At 34.1% G+C, this 15,256-nt stretch overlaps 1 pseudogene; it reads left to right on the top strand.

Moving 5' to 3' along the window:
• Positions 1 to 1,027: 1,027 nt before the first annotated feature.
• The window catches only part of LOC149556908 (putative aldo-keto reductase 2), a 45,572-nt pseudogene continuing 31,343 nt past the window's right edge, over positions 1,028 to 15,256 (top strand).

The following is a 15,256-nucleotide window of genomic DNA, read 5'->3' on the forward strand; positions in this document are numbered from 1 at the left end:
GTAGGGCTCCATGGGCTCCCGAGAATATTCAAAAATTGACCTACATACAGGGAGATGCTCCCAGGCTCAGATCTGTAGAACATAAACACTTGCTACCATGGTCTTCTTCTCATGGAAAACAACCTCATGCATCTCATGAAAAGGATGGGCCAACATACATTGACCCCACCCAAAGATCTCAAGTGCCTCAACCATCCTACAGAGCATGACACCCCATCCACACTCCAATCCATGCTATCCCCTGTCAGGACATAGGAAGCAACTCAAGATAATACCCAGCATGGATGCCAACCTCTGTGTGGGTCCATAGGTATGCATTAGCTCATCCTAGCTGATGGCCCTGCCTCTCGGTAGCTCTCTCTCAAAAACAATAGAAAGTGCCTCTGTCCCTAATCGAGGCACTGTATCATAGACGACCCAGACGCCGTGAAATGGGATCTTCAATATCCTCCATATATCCTCTGGGGTAATCGTCATCTCACCCATCGACAAATGAAATGTGTTCATCTCCAAATGGAAACGCTCTACCAAAGCAGTCAGTAAATCGTGATTCACCATCACGGCTGGAATCTGGCATAATGAAGACAAACTCAATCGGGCAATGTGTGCCCGATCTACGTCATCCAAACTCTGCAATAACTCTCCATACAGTGGATAATGAGATCTAAATGATACGTCTCCAAAGACCTCCTGCAGGCACAACAAAAAAAATGACAAAAAAATGATCAGTATCAAGTTGAAACGATGCATCAAAGCGAAATAAAATGCAATTTCTAAATGCAAAATCACAAAACTATCAAGGAATTTTGCGTGAGATTCGTGAAATCTTGCGCGAAGACATATAGTTTCACACAAAATAGTTCTTTCTTCGCGCGAAGAATCTAGCCTTCGTGCGAAGATAGATCTTCTCGCGCGAGAAAAGAGGTTCTCGCGTGAAACACGAATTGCCTCGCGCTAAGAATCTCCACTTTCGTGTGAAACCAAAATTGCCCCGCGCAAAGATCCTTCAGCCTCGCGCAAAGAAACAATGCATCCTGTTTCTTTGCACGAAGAAAGAAGATCTTTGCGCGAGAAGAGATCGGTCTCACGTGAAGAAAGATTTCACAAACCTAAAACATGCATAAATGAACTCGAAATGCGTGAAAATGAAAGTACAAAGATGGGAAATCAATGACTCATTGGTGGTCCGTAGTCTACTGGCCAACTATGTCGTCTAGAGTGCTCAAAATGATGATATCTCACGTTCGCTGCCATGTCTCTATCAGAGCTCAAAATCACTACAAGACAAAGGCACAAATGAATTGAAAATGACCCTTCGAGCCCTTATATAGGTGTTGACCAAATTTTTCAAAAAGCTCGAATTTGTGCAAAAATTACACCCTTGGCTAATTGGACCATTCTAGATCCATTTTCAGGATCAAATTCGAAATCTGACACACCTAAGAGCCTTAAAAATGCATTTAAAAATTTTGGGGACCGACATGATCGAACGCTTGTGCAGCCCAAATCTTTCTGATACTTTATGATTCTTGGAATCCTTTCAACTTTACATTCTCCATGTTTTCAAAATTCATTTTGAAAATAGTCAACTTAAGTCAACAGTGGCTGAGTCTAGTCAACTTTTGGTCAAACTCAATTTTTTTTCAACTTCACAATCATTTCAAATCAACCCAATCTTTAGATCATTCTGATCTCTTCTAGATTCTGCTGACATGATATACTACTTCAAATCATATTTCTGGTGTGTCATCTTTTGATTTCGCTCCCGAGGGGGCAAGATGATTACATCATTGAATACTTAATGCTCGAGGCATCTTGTTCCCTTTTATCTGGCATCTTTGCCATCTATCACTTGGGGCATCTAATCACTCGGGGCATCTTGTTCCTTTCTATTTGGCATCTTTTCTATCCATCCTATCTTTTCATCAACTAATCAATCTTATAACAACTCTTCTCAGAGTTTGATGGATAGGTATTGGGACAGTCTAAACCCCGACTCCTGAGGATCAAGCCTTGTTCTGGGGATGATTCTATGGCTTATGATTGGACCTTGTTATCTTTTAATCAATCTCAGGTATCTAGGTGTTCTATCTAGATCCTTGAAGGTTAAGCTTCGTGCTGGTGATAATCTTCTAAATGCTTTCAATTCTAGGTATCTAGGTGTTCTATTTGGATCCTTGAAGATTAAGCTCTGTTCTGGAGATAGTCTTCTAAATGCTTTATCACTCTCGAGTATCCAGGTGTTTTATCTGGATCCTTAAAAGTTAAACTTCATTCTGAAGAAGCCTTTTAAATGCTTATCAATTTTAGGTATCTAGACGTTCTGTCTGGATCCTTAAAGATTACGCTTTGTTCTGGAGGTAGTCTTTTAAATGCTATCGATCTTAGGTATCTAAGTGCTCTTCTTGGATTTCTTAGGATTAAGCTCTGTTCTAGAGATGGTCCTTAAAAATCTTATCAATTGGTCTCTGTATCATCACCTTCAAAACCAATCTCATGTTCCCATCATGCTTTTTGATTATCTTTGAATTGAACGTGCTGCTCACACATTCATTCAAAGAGGGACAAAATGTAATACCCCAAAATTGGCTCACTGCCATTATACCAATTCTGGTCTATTTCTGATAATTTCAAAGTCCTATTCTAATAGGCAATTCTCATTCTGCTATTCACTACTTGACTTAATTGTCAGATGCAGAAAACCCTAATCTACATTCATCATATTTCTTATTTAATTCCTATAGTACGTACTCATATTAGTCACATTAAACCTACTTGATTTAATTATAATTTAATTATTAAGTATTTATACTTTAATTAAATTAAATTATATCCTAAGGCTAATGTACTATGGAATTCAATTTATTTAATTTAATAAATATGCCTATCTTGATTAATTAAATGTAATTATTTAAATTAAATGGGAAAGGTATTTCTAATTAATTAAATGAAATTATTTAATTAAATGGAGTACTTAATTTTAATTAATTAAACAAAGTTATTTAATTAATGGGAAGCCATTCCTAATTAATTAAATGGAGTTATTTAATTAAATAAGAAAAGTGTCTCTAATTAATTAAAGATTATTTAATTAAATAGAAAAAAGTAATTATGAGAGCATATCTCATTTTATTAAATTAAATATCTCAACAAAATCTCTCTTCAATTCAAAAAGGGAAATTTCCAGTTCACTATTGATCAAAAATGAGTTAAATGAGTTAACTCCTTTTTCTACTCAAATTAAAACAGTTAACTCCTTATTTGACTCAAATCAAATCTATTAACTCCCTTTAATTTGGGAATCTCCCTTTATGATTGAACCTCATCTTCAATCTTGACCGTTGATCCGAATCGATCTCAACCGTTGATGGATTCCAGGAAAGTCTATTTAAGAGACCCTCATCTCTTCATTTTGGAGGATGAATTTGGAGAATTTGCATCGAATCGCTGCTGAAATTCATGCTCACATTTACTTACATTTCTTGCATACATTCTCATTCTTAGTTTAAATGTCATTTTAGTTTAATCACGCATATGCTTAATCTAGTTTTTTTTATTTTTTCTTAGATTACATTGCATCTTTCATTTCTAGATTAATCTGCATACTCATTCTTAGCTTAATTTCATTGTTAAAACCTTTGTTCTTAGAGGGTCGGGTTGCTTAAACACCTCGAATCTGAGGATATCTGATAATCAATCCCCTTTAGATAGAAGGCAACAGGTCGCTTTGCAGGGCAAATTTTAGATGAACAATCCAATGTTCATTTCGAGATAAATTTGCATACAAAGATCATGTTGAAGTGTGTGTGTTAGCATAGGCCGCATTTTCACATATACAGCTATATCTCAATTTATTCATATCTAGCTTGTTTCTACGTCCCCTTACCTCATTTTGATTTCGATCTCGAGGGGGTAAAAAATACTCTATCGCTTCTTAGGAGCATTTGTTTGATCTTCTCACTTGCTCTCACTCTATCTGCTTTTCTGGGTGTTAACATTCTTCTTGAATTCTAACATTGTTCTCTTCCTAGTGTTCAGTACTACTGCTATCAGGCTGTGCATTCAGGACTTGCTATCTATTTTTGCATTTCATTCTTTGGAATCAGACATCTATTTCTATTGCTGCCTACTTGGCTTCTGTTCTTTGACATAATGTGTTCCTAGATCGATCACACATTAGTCAAAGAGGGGCAAATGTAATCACCTAAAAATGGTCATCTAGACTATTAGCCCCCTTCTCAGCATTTTGACTAAATTAATTTAATCATTTACCTAGACCAAATTGCTAATAATCAATTTATTTGATTATAACCTATAGTTTGATTATGCTATCCTAAGTTCATTATTTGATTAAAAGAACATGTCCCCTTTTAATTAAATAAAAGACCCCATTCTTCTAACCCACTTAAAGTGCACACATAAAGTCCTTTTTCTATTTTGCAATTAAAAGAAAAGGCTTTGTGACTTTTGTCTTATATGACAAGTCAACTTATATTCTATTGGTTGACTTGTGTGCGCACATGGATCACTCCTATTTTTGAATTCCACCGTTGATCATCCACCATCTTCATCTTGATCTCTACCGTCCGTACAACTTTAAAAGGGAGAGAGCTTTCCCCCTCAAAGGATCCATCCATCTTTTGAATATTGTTATGCTGCAGGTTTTCTAACAGGTTTCTTGAGAGCTTTGTGGAGAACTTCTCACTCCTTGTCTACATTCTCTCATTCCATCATATTAGCATAAGATCATATGGCATTCTTAGCATAGTTGCATCTTAGTTTAGCTTTCATTCTTGTAATAATATCACATAGCTTAATAATGGTATTGTAACACTCTCATACATGTTTTAGCATAGCTCCACTTTTCATCTCATTCTAGCTTAATCTTCATTTGCATTGCATTCTTGAGGAACTCCTTGGGACATTTGCATTCTTGAATCTTGTCTTTGGAACCTCCCATTGCATGGTTTACTAGCAAGAAGAGTATCTCTAAGGCTCATCTGAGAGCCCTTGAACTTGAAATACACTCTCTTGCACTCCGTGGATAGGGAGCTCTAAGCCGACATCCAAGCATTCTGAACTCATGGAATTGTTTGGATAGAAGGGTTTGGAGTGAGACACTTTTGAGTATACACTAGGTGGATGCTGTAGTTGGGTACCTATGCATTTTAATAAGAATCATTTACCATATGGACACTCTTTCATTCTTATTTTTTAAGGCCATGAAGATATCTTCCATATTTGATTGATCAACTTTTTAGACTTAGTCTTCTCTACCTATTCATGTTATATTTATTGGAGGTTATTCAAGTCATTAATTTGACAAAGTTTGAAGCTTCATACTTCAGTTGTGTTCTTCATGTTCTTCATCTCTTTTTGGAACATAGTATTTCCCATGTGGTTTTCTTTATTTCTCCTCTTTATAGAGAATTGTTTACACTAAGAAAGTGCACTTCTCTAAACCCTTCTATCCAAGGTAATCCATTGATTAGAATTCTTGAATGGTGGCTTAGAGCTCCCTATCCATGGAGTGCAAAGGTGTGTGCTTGTGCATATGAGGACCTCTTAGCTGAGCCTTGAGAGACAACACTTTCTATTAAACCATGCAATGGGATTTTCCTTAGACAAGAGTGGATTCTCAAACATGAAATGAAAGAAATGAGCTAAACTAGAATGAAATGAACAATGTAACTATGCTAACAATAAGATAATGTTACCAAGCCATACCAATTAAACGAGGTGATCTAAGCTATTATAAAAGGAAATACACTACTTGAAAATGGATCTAAGGTAGTATGGAAATGCAAAGAATGAGATGAGAAGAATAGAAGTTCTCCAAAAATGCTCCAAGAATCTGTAAGTAAACCTGCAACATAACATTAGCTCAAAAATGAGATCCTTAGAGAGGGAGAGAGCTCTCTCTTTTAAAGGTATACAAATAGTTGAGATCAAGATCAAGAAATGAGGGATCAAGGGTGGGGGTTGACTTTTAGCATGATCCATGTGCAAGATCAAGTCAACCAATGAGAGAGAGTTGACTTTTCATGTGAGACAAAATCTTTACTTTTAATTTGTAAAATAGGAAAAATAATTTATGTATGCACATTGAGTGGGTTAGAAGAATGGGGTATTTTATTTAATTAAAATTGGACACATTATTTTAATCAAATATGAACTTAGGATATTATAGCCAAAATATAGGTTAAAATCAAATAAATTGATTTTTAGCAATTTGGCCTAGGAAAATGATTAAATAATTTAACCAAAATGTTGAGAAGGGGGATAATAGTCTAGATGACCATTTTTAGGTTATTACATTTTCCCCTATTTGACTAATGTGTTATTGGTCTAGGAACACATTACATCAAAGAATAGAGAAGCCAAGTAGGTAGTAGTAGATAGAGAGATTTGATTTTGAAGAATGAAATGAAAAGAACGATAGCAAGTCCTGAATGTACAACCTGGTAGTGACAATACTAAACACTGAGAGAGAGAGAGAGAGAGAGAGAGAGAAAGAGAGAGAGAGAGAGAGAGAGAGAGAGAGAGAGAGAGAGAGAGAGAGAGAGAGAGAGAGAGTTTAAAAAATCAAGAAGAGTACTAACATCAAGAATATAAGATAGATCGAGAGCAGATGGAAAGGTTCAAACATATGCTCCTGAGAAATAGATAGCTATAGCAAGCAATGATGGAATATTTTTGCCCTCTCAGGATCAAAATTGAAATAAGGTAAAGGGAATGCAAAAATGAGAAATATATGATCAAATAGAGATAGGACAAGATCCATCATGACAAATTTGTGATTAAACCAAAGAGTGACCATAAGGAAGCAATATAATGCCCCAGTTTGACTAGAGTTGACCAAGAAAGATATAGTATGAAAATTAGGTCAAATCAAGTAGAAAGATGATACAAGGTGAATTGAGTGAATTCAAGTAGGTATGAAGTGTAGAAGTGATAAATACATGAAGAAATGAAGATGCCCCAATGAAGATTCAAATATTATACTTCAAAAAGTCAGCTAGCTGCACATAAGAAGGAAGAATTTTAAGATGTGATTTTGACCATCAAGATGAACTCAAATTTCAATTTCGACCCAAAAATGGATCCAGGTCATCAAAATTAGCTAGGGTGGCACTTCTTCAAACCCTTATTTCCAAGGTATTCCATAGATTGGAATGCTTGAATGATGGCTTAGAGCTCACTATCCATGGAATGCAAAGGTGTGTGCTTGTGCATATGAGGAGCTCTCAACTGAGCCTTGAGACACAACCCTTGCTAGTAAACCATACAATGGGAGATTCCTTAGACAAGAGAAAGAGTGCAATGTTAAAGGGATTCTCAAACATGCAATGCAATAAATGAGCTAAGCTAGAATGAAATGAACAATGCAACTATGCTAACAATATGATAATGTTACCAAGCCATACTAATTAAGCTAGGTAATCTAAGCTATTGCAAAAGGAAATAGACTACTTGCAAATGAATCTAAGCTAGTATGGAAATGCAAAGAATGAGATGACAAGAACATAAGTTCTCCAAAAATGCTCCAAGAATCTATAAGTAAACCTACAACATAACATTAGCTCAAAATCGGATCCTTAGAGAGGGAGAAAGCTCTCTCTTTTAAAGGTATACAGATGGTTGAGATCAAGATCAAGAAACGAGGGATCAAGGGTGGGGGTTGATTTTTAACATGATCCATGTGCAAGATCAAGTCAAATAATGAGAGAGAGTTGACTTTTCATGCGACACAAAGTCTTTTCTTTTAACTTGTAAAATAGGAAAAAGACTTTATGTGTGCACATTGAGTGGGTTAGAAGAATGGGGTCTTTTATTTAATTAAAAGGGGGCATGTTCTTTTAATCAAATATGAACTTAGGATATTATAATCAAACTATAGGTTAAAATAAAATAAATTGATTTTTAGCAATTTGGCCTAGGCAAATGATTAAATAATTTAACCAAAATGCTAAGAAGGGGGGTAATATTCTAGATGGCCATTTTTAGGTGATTATAATTTTCTCTTATATTTGGGTAGCTGATTAGGCATTTGTTGATGGGACCCTTTTGCATTTTCTTTTAGTAGTATTTTATAGGTTTTTAGCTACTCCCTAAGTTTATCCCAAGGGGGGTTTTAGAGAAATAAGGTATTTTATTATTAATTAAATTATTTTTATTTTTAATTAAATTATTTTTATTTAATTGGTAAGTCACTTATTATCTCCATTTTTCTTAAGATAAACATTCGGCATATACTAATTAATTTTTTGTTAATTATTATGATCCAACCTAGGTTAGTTAGATTTTAGGGTTTTGATCTCCTTTTATAAGGATTGATCTCTCTTTGTAATTCATGACATTCATATACTTTTTGATTGAATTGCAATCTCATTTCTTTCGCATCAAGAATGTCTCCTCTTTCATGGATCTTTAAATTCAACCTTCCATAGATTTTCTTCTCTCTTTATGTGATAGATCTTTGTATACAAGTGATTCTTGGGAGCTGGGTTGCACTTCCCTCAACTTCAACAATAATGACAAGTGACTCAACTTTATCTTTACTTCCTTTTCTCCTTGGGGAGTCAGTTGTCAATGTCTTTCCTAATGTGACTGATGATGAATTTACTTCATGTTTAGAATATGTAGCTTGAATTTATGGTCTACATTGTTTCTTTAGTGGTTCAAGGGACTTCGCCTTAGATGCTTCTACTTGTTTCTACATGGTGCCCACCTCCTATGGCACTTGTTCTCTTTTAGGAATATATGTGACTTCAATGTGGCCTATATTTCATGTGCCTTGTTTCACTCCTTATTCTTCTTCCTTCCTTTCTTTTTCCTTTGCATCTTTATCTGTATCTTTTTCTTTTGATCCTATTTGTTCCTTGATGACTACTTGCTAGTTCTTCAAAATGTGCCTATCTATCTCCTAGGCCACCTCTTTATAGTGCTTAACTATACTTTATTGAGTCATTTTTATGTGATTGGTTAGTATATTGATCATGTTTTCATGCATGCCAAACCCTTTCATTTATACTTCTATTAGTGTTCTTTTATTTATTTTTGCTATATCAAGTCTAATTTTGGATAAGGTTGTCATAAAGCATTTTTTCAAAGCTCTGTGTGCCTATTCTCCATTTCTCATATATTTTTTTTCTTAGTTCCCTAGGTAGAAATATTCTAACTTTGAATGGTCTTTTACTGATTCTACCCATACTTGTTAGTATCACTTTTACAATCTTGACCTTTTTCTCTTTATTAAACTTGGAGAATCTATTTTTTTAATATAGCATAGTTATTATTGTTTGTTATTTCCTCTAGAATGTCATCTAATGAGAGTGAGGTTGACTTCCTCTTACCTTTTTTTTTCTATCTCCTTTATCTCTCCTTTATCTTAGTATCATTCATAGTATTAGATGATTCTTTCTCTTTCATCCTTTCTTAAGACTTTGGCGGGGATTCTCTAGTGATTTTTACCTCCATCTCTTCATCACCCATTTCTTCAATATGTATAACTTTGGATGACTTTGTTTCTTGAATTTGAGTTACCCTCTTTGGCATAATCTCCTTTGACTTCTTCTATCTAAGAAATTTGTTTCATATTTTTGTATAGGTGAAAAACCTCAGTAGAATTGGGATTTATGGCATAGTGAGTAGCTGCTTAATCCATTGCTTTTCTGCTTCTTCACTTACCTCATACAAAAAGATGTCAACTAGTGAGTCCTTCATTGTGAGGGTAGAGATATCCCAATTTGGAATAACTATGTCCTCATCTAGATCAAATGGATACCCTGGGTGAACTACTGAAGAAGAGAGCTAAGCAACAAAATCTTAGAGAAGAAAGGAAGAAGAAAAACCAAGTGCTAGAGGACATAAAGAGCATTTTTTTGATCTGAGTATTGAGGTTGATAGTACTCAAACTATTCTTGATTAGTTAGAAAAAATGGTCCACACATTCAATGAAGACTTGAATGGATAGGATAAGCTTCTTCAAAGAGCTGAAAGAAAGTTTGAACATAGAGTGTTGGATCAAGTTGCACAGAAGATTGAAATAGATCAAGTTGAACTATCTAGCATTCTTTATACTCTAGAAACCTCTATAAATAATGTTGTTTCATTATTTATCAAACTAAGTGATACATCTATCTTCACAAAGGAGATCAAGGAGAAATTTTCCAAGATAGATGAAGACATGAAGGAAAGTGTACACTAGTTGTTACTTGATCCAAGTTATAGTTTTGCACATTATACAAAGATTAGATATCTAAAAAATCTGTAGGCATAATTATTGAAGGAAGAAGCCAAAATCAAGGCCACACTAGAAGAAATATAGGACATGATTCTTCCAAACATGGATGCATTGTAGAAACACATTAAGTATGCAAAGACTCTCATCCATGACAACAACTTCTCCATACCTGATCACATGATGGAATTATAAGTAGAAATTTAAATTGCATTACATACAAGTAAGGTATTACAAGAGAAGTGGGACAAGACAATGGTACTACTTTTGAAGGTACATTCTAATTTCTTGTCACATTTTGGCACTAACATATAAATATTATACACCTTTGGCATTTATGTCAAAAAGGGGAGAAGATGTTATATACTATATAAAGGAGGAAAATATATTATAAGAGGGAGAAAAGATTACTATACTACAAATGTATGTATATAGTAGAGATATATGTATGGTGGAGTAGTATGGTAGTATGTAGATACTTGTATAGATGAGTGGAAAATATTTTTACAAAAGTAATTTTAAAAAATAAAAAAAATAGAGTATGTTATTGAGCAACAGTAGGATGAAGTTAAATTGAGTTGAAGACACAAAATGATAATAAAGGAATTTTTTGACTTATAGTTTTGAATTTTCAAATTTTTGGTTTGATAAGTGTTTTTGTTACTAATGCCAAAGGGGGAGATTATTGACATTAAGGTCAAAAACTTGTATGATAATTTTTTCTGTATTTGCAATAAAGCATATATCCTTTTTGTATTTATCTACTAGATTAGCATGAATCCTTTCTCTCTTATGTATTTCTATATGAAAAAATCTGAAATACTACCTCATAATGACATTTCCTTTGCCTTCAAGTTTCCTATACATTTTATTGATTTGTGCAATTATTAGTTATCCCTATGACCATCTGAAGGGTTGGATCCTTCAAATTCTCCTCTAGAATATAAGAATATACATACTAAAATTGAACTAAACTTAATAACTTGGTTGCTAAAATCTTTATTGATCATACCTAGATTCTCCATGATTCGACCATGCAACCATCCACTTAGGTCAAGTGTAGCCTTCTTATGTATGATGTTGTGAGCTCCATATGTTGCTCCACTAGGGATGTGGTTCACCTTGCTTGCATGATACATTTTGTAACCTATTATCATCATGATGAATGTTACTTCTAGATTTGGGATGTCATTTGTTGTACATGCTCTTCCATTTTGAAGCTAACATCCTCTTGTGAGCTTTGTAACTTGCCTTGTTGATATTATACTCATGGTTAGCTCATTTTTTGTAGATTTTAATCTAGTAACCATTTGTATCTCTAACTTCATGATTTATATGGCTCATATAGCCACATATATTGATAATGAACCCTACTTAACACAAATCACACCCATTCTTGATGAAAGAAGTTTGGTATGTCTATTGCTTGGCTTAGGGTAGACTTCTCTAATTATGTCTACATCACTCAAAGCCCCTTTTGAGAAAAATGGTTCATACAACTTGTTAGTTCCTCAAAATATTAGTTAGAATCTTATGAGCTTTCCTATTCAATGTTGGGATTTCCAATTGTACCATCTTAAATTGGAAGCACTCCAATTTAATGAAGGTTTAACAACCATTTAATACAATTCTATCAATTATTTGCATTTATCTTTTATTTTTCCTCCATTAAAAAAATTAATTTCATCTCATTTGACCTTTTATTAATTTAAAATTAATATAAATGGGTTAGACCTTTATTTTTCTTAAATATGGTGTCCTCATTTATTAATTAATTTAATTTAATATTAAAAATTTGTCATATCTTAAATAATATTTTATCTCCCTTATCAATTAATACTATGTGTCTCCTCTTATTTTATAATTTGGAGTAGACCTTTATTAATTCAAATCAATCATCCTTAATTTACTCCTCCAAGGAAGATTATGGTCAAGCATTTATTGCTCCACTTTAAGATGGGTCTCACTATTAGCATGAATGATGTTGGTATTCCTATGGGGGAGTATCCTAGTAGTGATGAAAACATGATTTAGAGGTTGTGTGTTGCATTCATGTAGAGTTTATCATTGATGTCAACATAGTGGTTATTCTATGGAGACTAGTTAAGTAAAAACCAGAGTTTGGATTTGTGTGGTTCTAGAATTGAAGATTAGCTTATGCATAGTTGGGGGAATATTATAGAGTATGTCTAGATGCTAGAGTTAAGAGCACACACAAAAATATGAAGATTGGATAGAGTTTTGTTGGATTTGGTGAAGGCAACATTTAGACAGAGTGTCTGAGAAATAGTTACTATTGTTTGGATTGCATCTCCTTAGAGAGATGGAATCTAGTTAAGTGGACTTAGATAGAGGTAGATGACATGTTGAGGATGTTGTGGTTAATCAATCATATTCAGATGATTAGTGCATAAATAGTAATGAAGAATGTGAGCTGACAAATTTCTTTTGATTGTGAAATGATGTAATATTATAATGTAATGTGTAAATGTAATATCTTAAGTTGGTCCTATCTTATCATTGTAAATTGAGAAAGCCTCAAGGTTGACTTGATAACTTATTCTAGGAGTTGGTATAAAGGGAAGATGATTTCCTTGGTTGAAATCATCTAGTGCAGATATTGTATAATAAATGAGATATTGTATTATGTGACCTTACATGCGAATATCTTTTGGACTAGAGAAGTGGTTGGTGGAGTTGATGTATAGTGAGATTACAAGGAACTATATTTGGAAAATAAGTTGTTGGAAATTGTTGATGTACAATTGTATTAATCAGTGAGAATAGTATTGGAGCTTCTTGGATAGTGGGTCCTTTTGTCTTCCTAAAGAACTCCTAACAAAAGAACTTCTAACAGGGTTGGTACAACTCCTAATAAGGTTGGAATCTCCTACCATGGATTCAAGGTTTGCTAATAGGGATTGATATGTAGGAACATATATCATTGACTCTTAATAAGGTCCATCCTTTCACAAGGAGCTTTTATATTATACATCATTTTGTGGGTACCATCTCCACTAGGTTTTTCTCTCTAATCAAGGGATTTCCTAGTTAATAGATTTGGTGTTAATGTGTATGGTTATCTTTTTGTGGTTGTTACATCTTCTATTTATGTGTTTTAGAGTTGATTTTATTTCATAACTAATTCACACCCCTCCCCCCTCTCAGTTATCTTTGCAGACTTTAATTTCTAACAATTTGTATAAGAGCATCAGGTCCTTGAAGGAGAAGTTTAACAACTTAAGGAGATATATGACACATTTTAGAAAAGAAAGTCTAAAGTTTGATGGAGGTAACTATGACAATTGGAAAAATAATTCTTTGTTGAATAACCTCCAGGCCCATAGAAAGAAAGAGACTAGGCTCATGCTCCATGAAGGTCTTATTCTGTTAATTAAAAATTATTGGAGAAAAAATGCAGTGAATCTTTCACTTGCAGTGGAAAAGAAGAGGAAATCTCTTGGGAAAGAGCCTCTTGACAAATTGAGTGCTAAGAGAATTAAAATTTGTAATGTGAAAACTAAGGAATGCTATAGTGATAGTAATGATAAAAAGAAGGAGACTGAGGCTGATACTATTTAGAATGTTAATGAAAAAGCTATGGATTCTAAGAGAAGTGAAGAAGATGAGGGTGAAGCAAAAATTGGTGATCTCAACACTAACTTGGATGGGTATTCTGGTAGTTCCTATGGAGGGTCTAAAATTCAAGAAGGAATTTAGTATATCAAATGCGGCTTTCAAGAAGTTTCCTAAAAATAAAGAGGCAGAAAAAAATCTTGGGAAGGACAGGGACTTTTATGACATGGACTAGATTATGGTAAGAAAGATGTTTTATCTTGTGTTTGTGAGTATTTTATTCTAGATGGTAGATCAAAAAGGGTTCATAAATTCTATTTTGGGTTTTTGAACCATTTTTAGTATAAGGATAGGTTGTCCTTTCCCTTTCACTTTAAATTTTCTTTGTTGAATAGCCTCTAGGTCCATAAAAAGAAAGAGACTAGGCTCGTGCTCCATGACGGTCTTATTCTATTAATTGAAAATTATTGTAGAAAAAATGTAGTGAATCTTTCACCTATAGTGGAAAAGAAGAGAGAATCTCTTGGGAAAGAGCCTCTTGGCAAAATGAGTGCTAAGAAAATTAAAAGTTGTAATGTGAAAACTGAGGAGGGTAGTAGTGATAGCAAGGGTAAAAAGAAGGAGATTAAGGTTGATAATACTTAGAAGGTTAATGAGGAAGCTATGAATTCTGAGAGAAGTGAAGAAGACGAGGACAAAAGGGAAATTGGTGATCTCAACTCCAACTTGGAGTGGTATTATGATAGTTGGGGAGTCTCTTTAGCTAAAGATGATGGGGAAAGTAGTAATGAGGGAAAAATGGACACTAAATCACATTCAGATCCCTCAGGATAGAATGAGGAAAATAAATCATGACTCAAAGTGAAGGACCTATCCCTACTTAGATAGATATTAATGAGGTTAAGCTCCTAGTGGACTCAGAAAGGAAAAGAATGTTGAGGATAATACCCTTGTGATTAAAGAGAAGAATTTGAACAAGGAGAACTAGAAGGATAATATGGCTTAGGAGGGTTTAAACAAAGAAAATTAGTTAAAGGTGAATGGTACCCAGGATGTGACTATTATTTTGGAGAAAATGTGTGATGATGAGGCTAATGATGATGAAACCAATACGATGAAGTAGTCTTTCCTCCATAAGGTTAAATTAAAAGTTGATGCCTCTCTTCGGGTTGATTCTTGGCTCTATAATGAAATAATTGTACTCAAGAAAAAAATGGGAGAGCTCTAGAATGAATTGGATGAAGAAAAAATGAAGAGAATCCAATTGGAGAATCAGGTGGGTAATATCCCTAAGAAGTTAAAGGCCGAAAAAATGGAATTATACCAAATGGTTAAGGATAGAGGTCAAAGGATAGATATGTTAACCTTGAGTTTATGTGTTGTTGTTGCAAGCATCGGTAAAAGAAGTAAGGAGGAAACCATTTCCCCTATTACAGT

Source organism: Cupressus sempervirens, chromosome 5 (assembly GCF_028749045.1).
Source record: "Cupressus sempervirens isolate cs-2001-9-10 chromosome 5, ASM2874904v1, whole genome shotgun sequence".
Classification (NCBI taxonomy): Eukaryota; Viridiplantae; Streptophyta; class Pinopsida; order Cupressales; family Cupressaceae; genus Cupressus; species Cupressus sempervirens.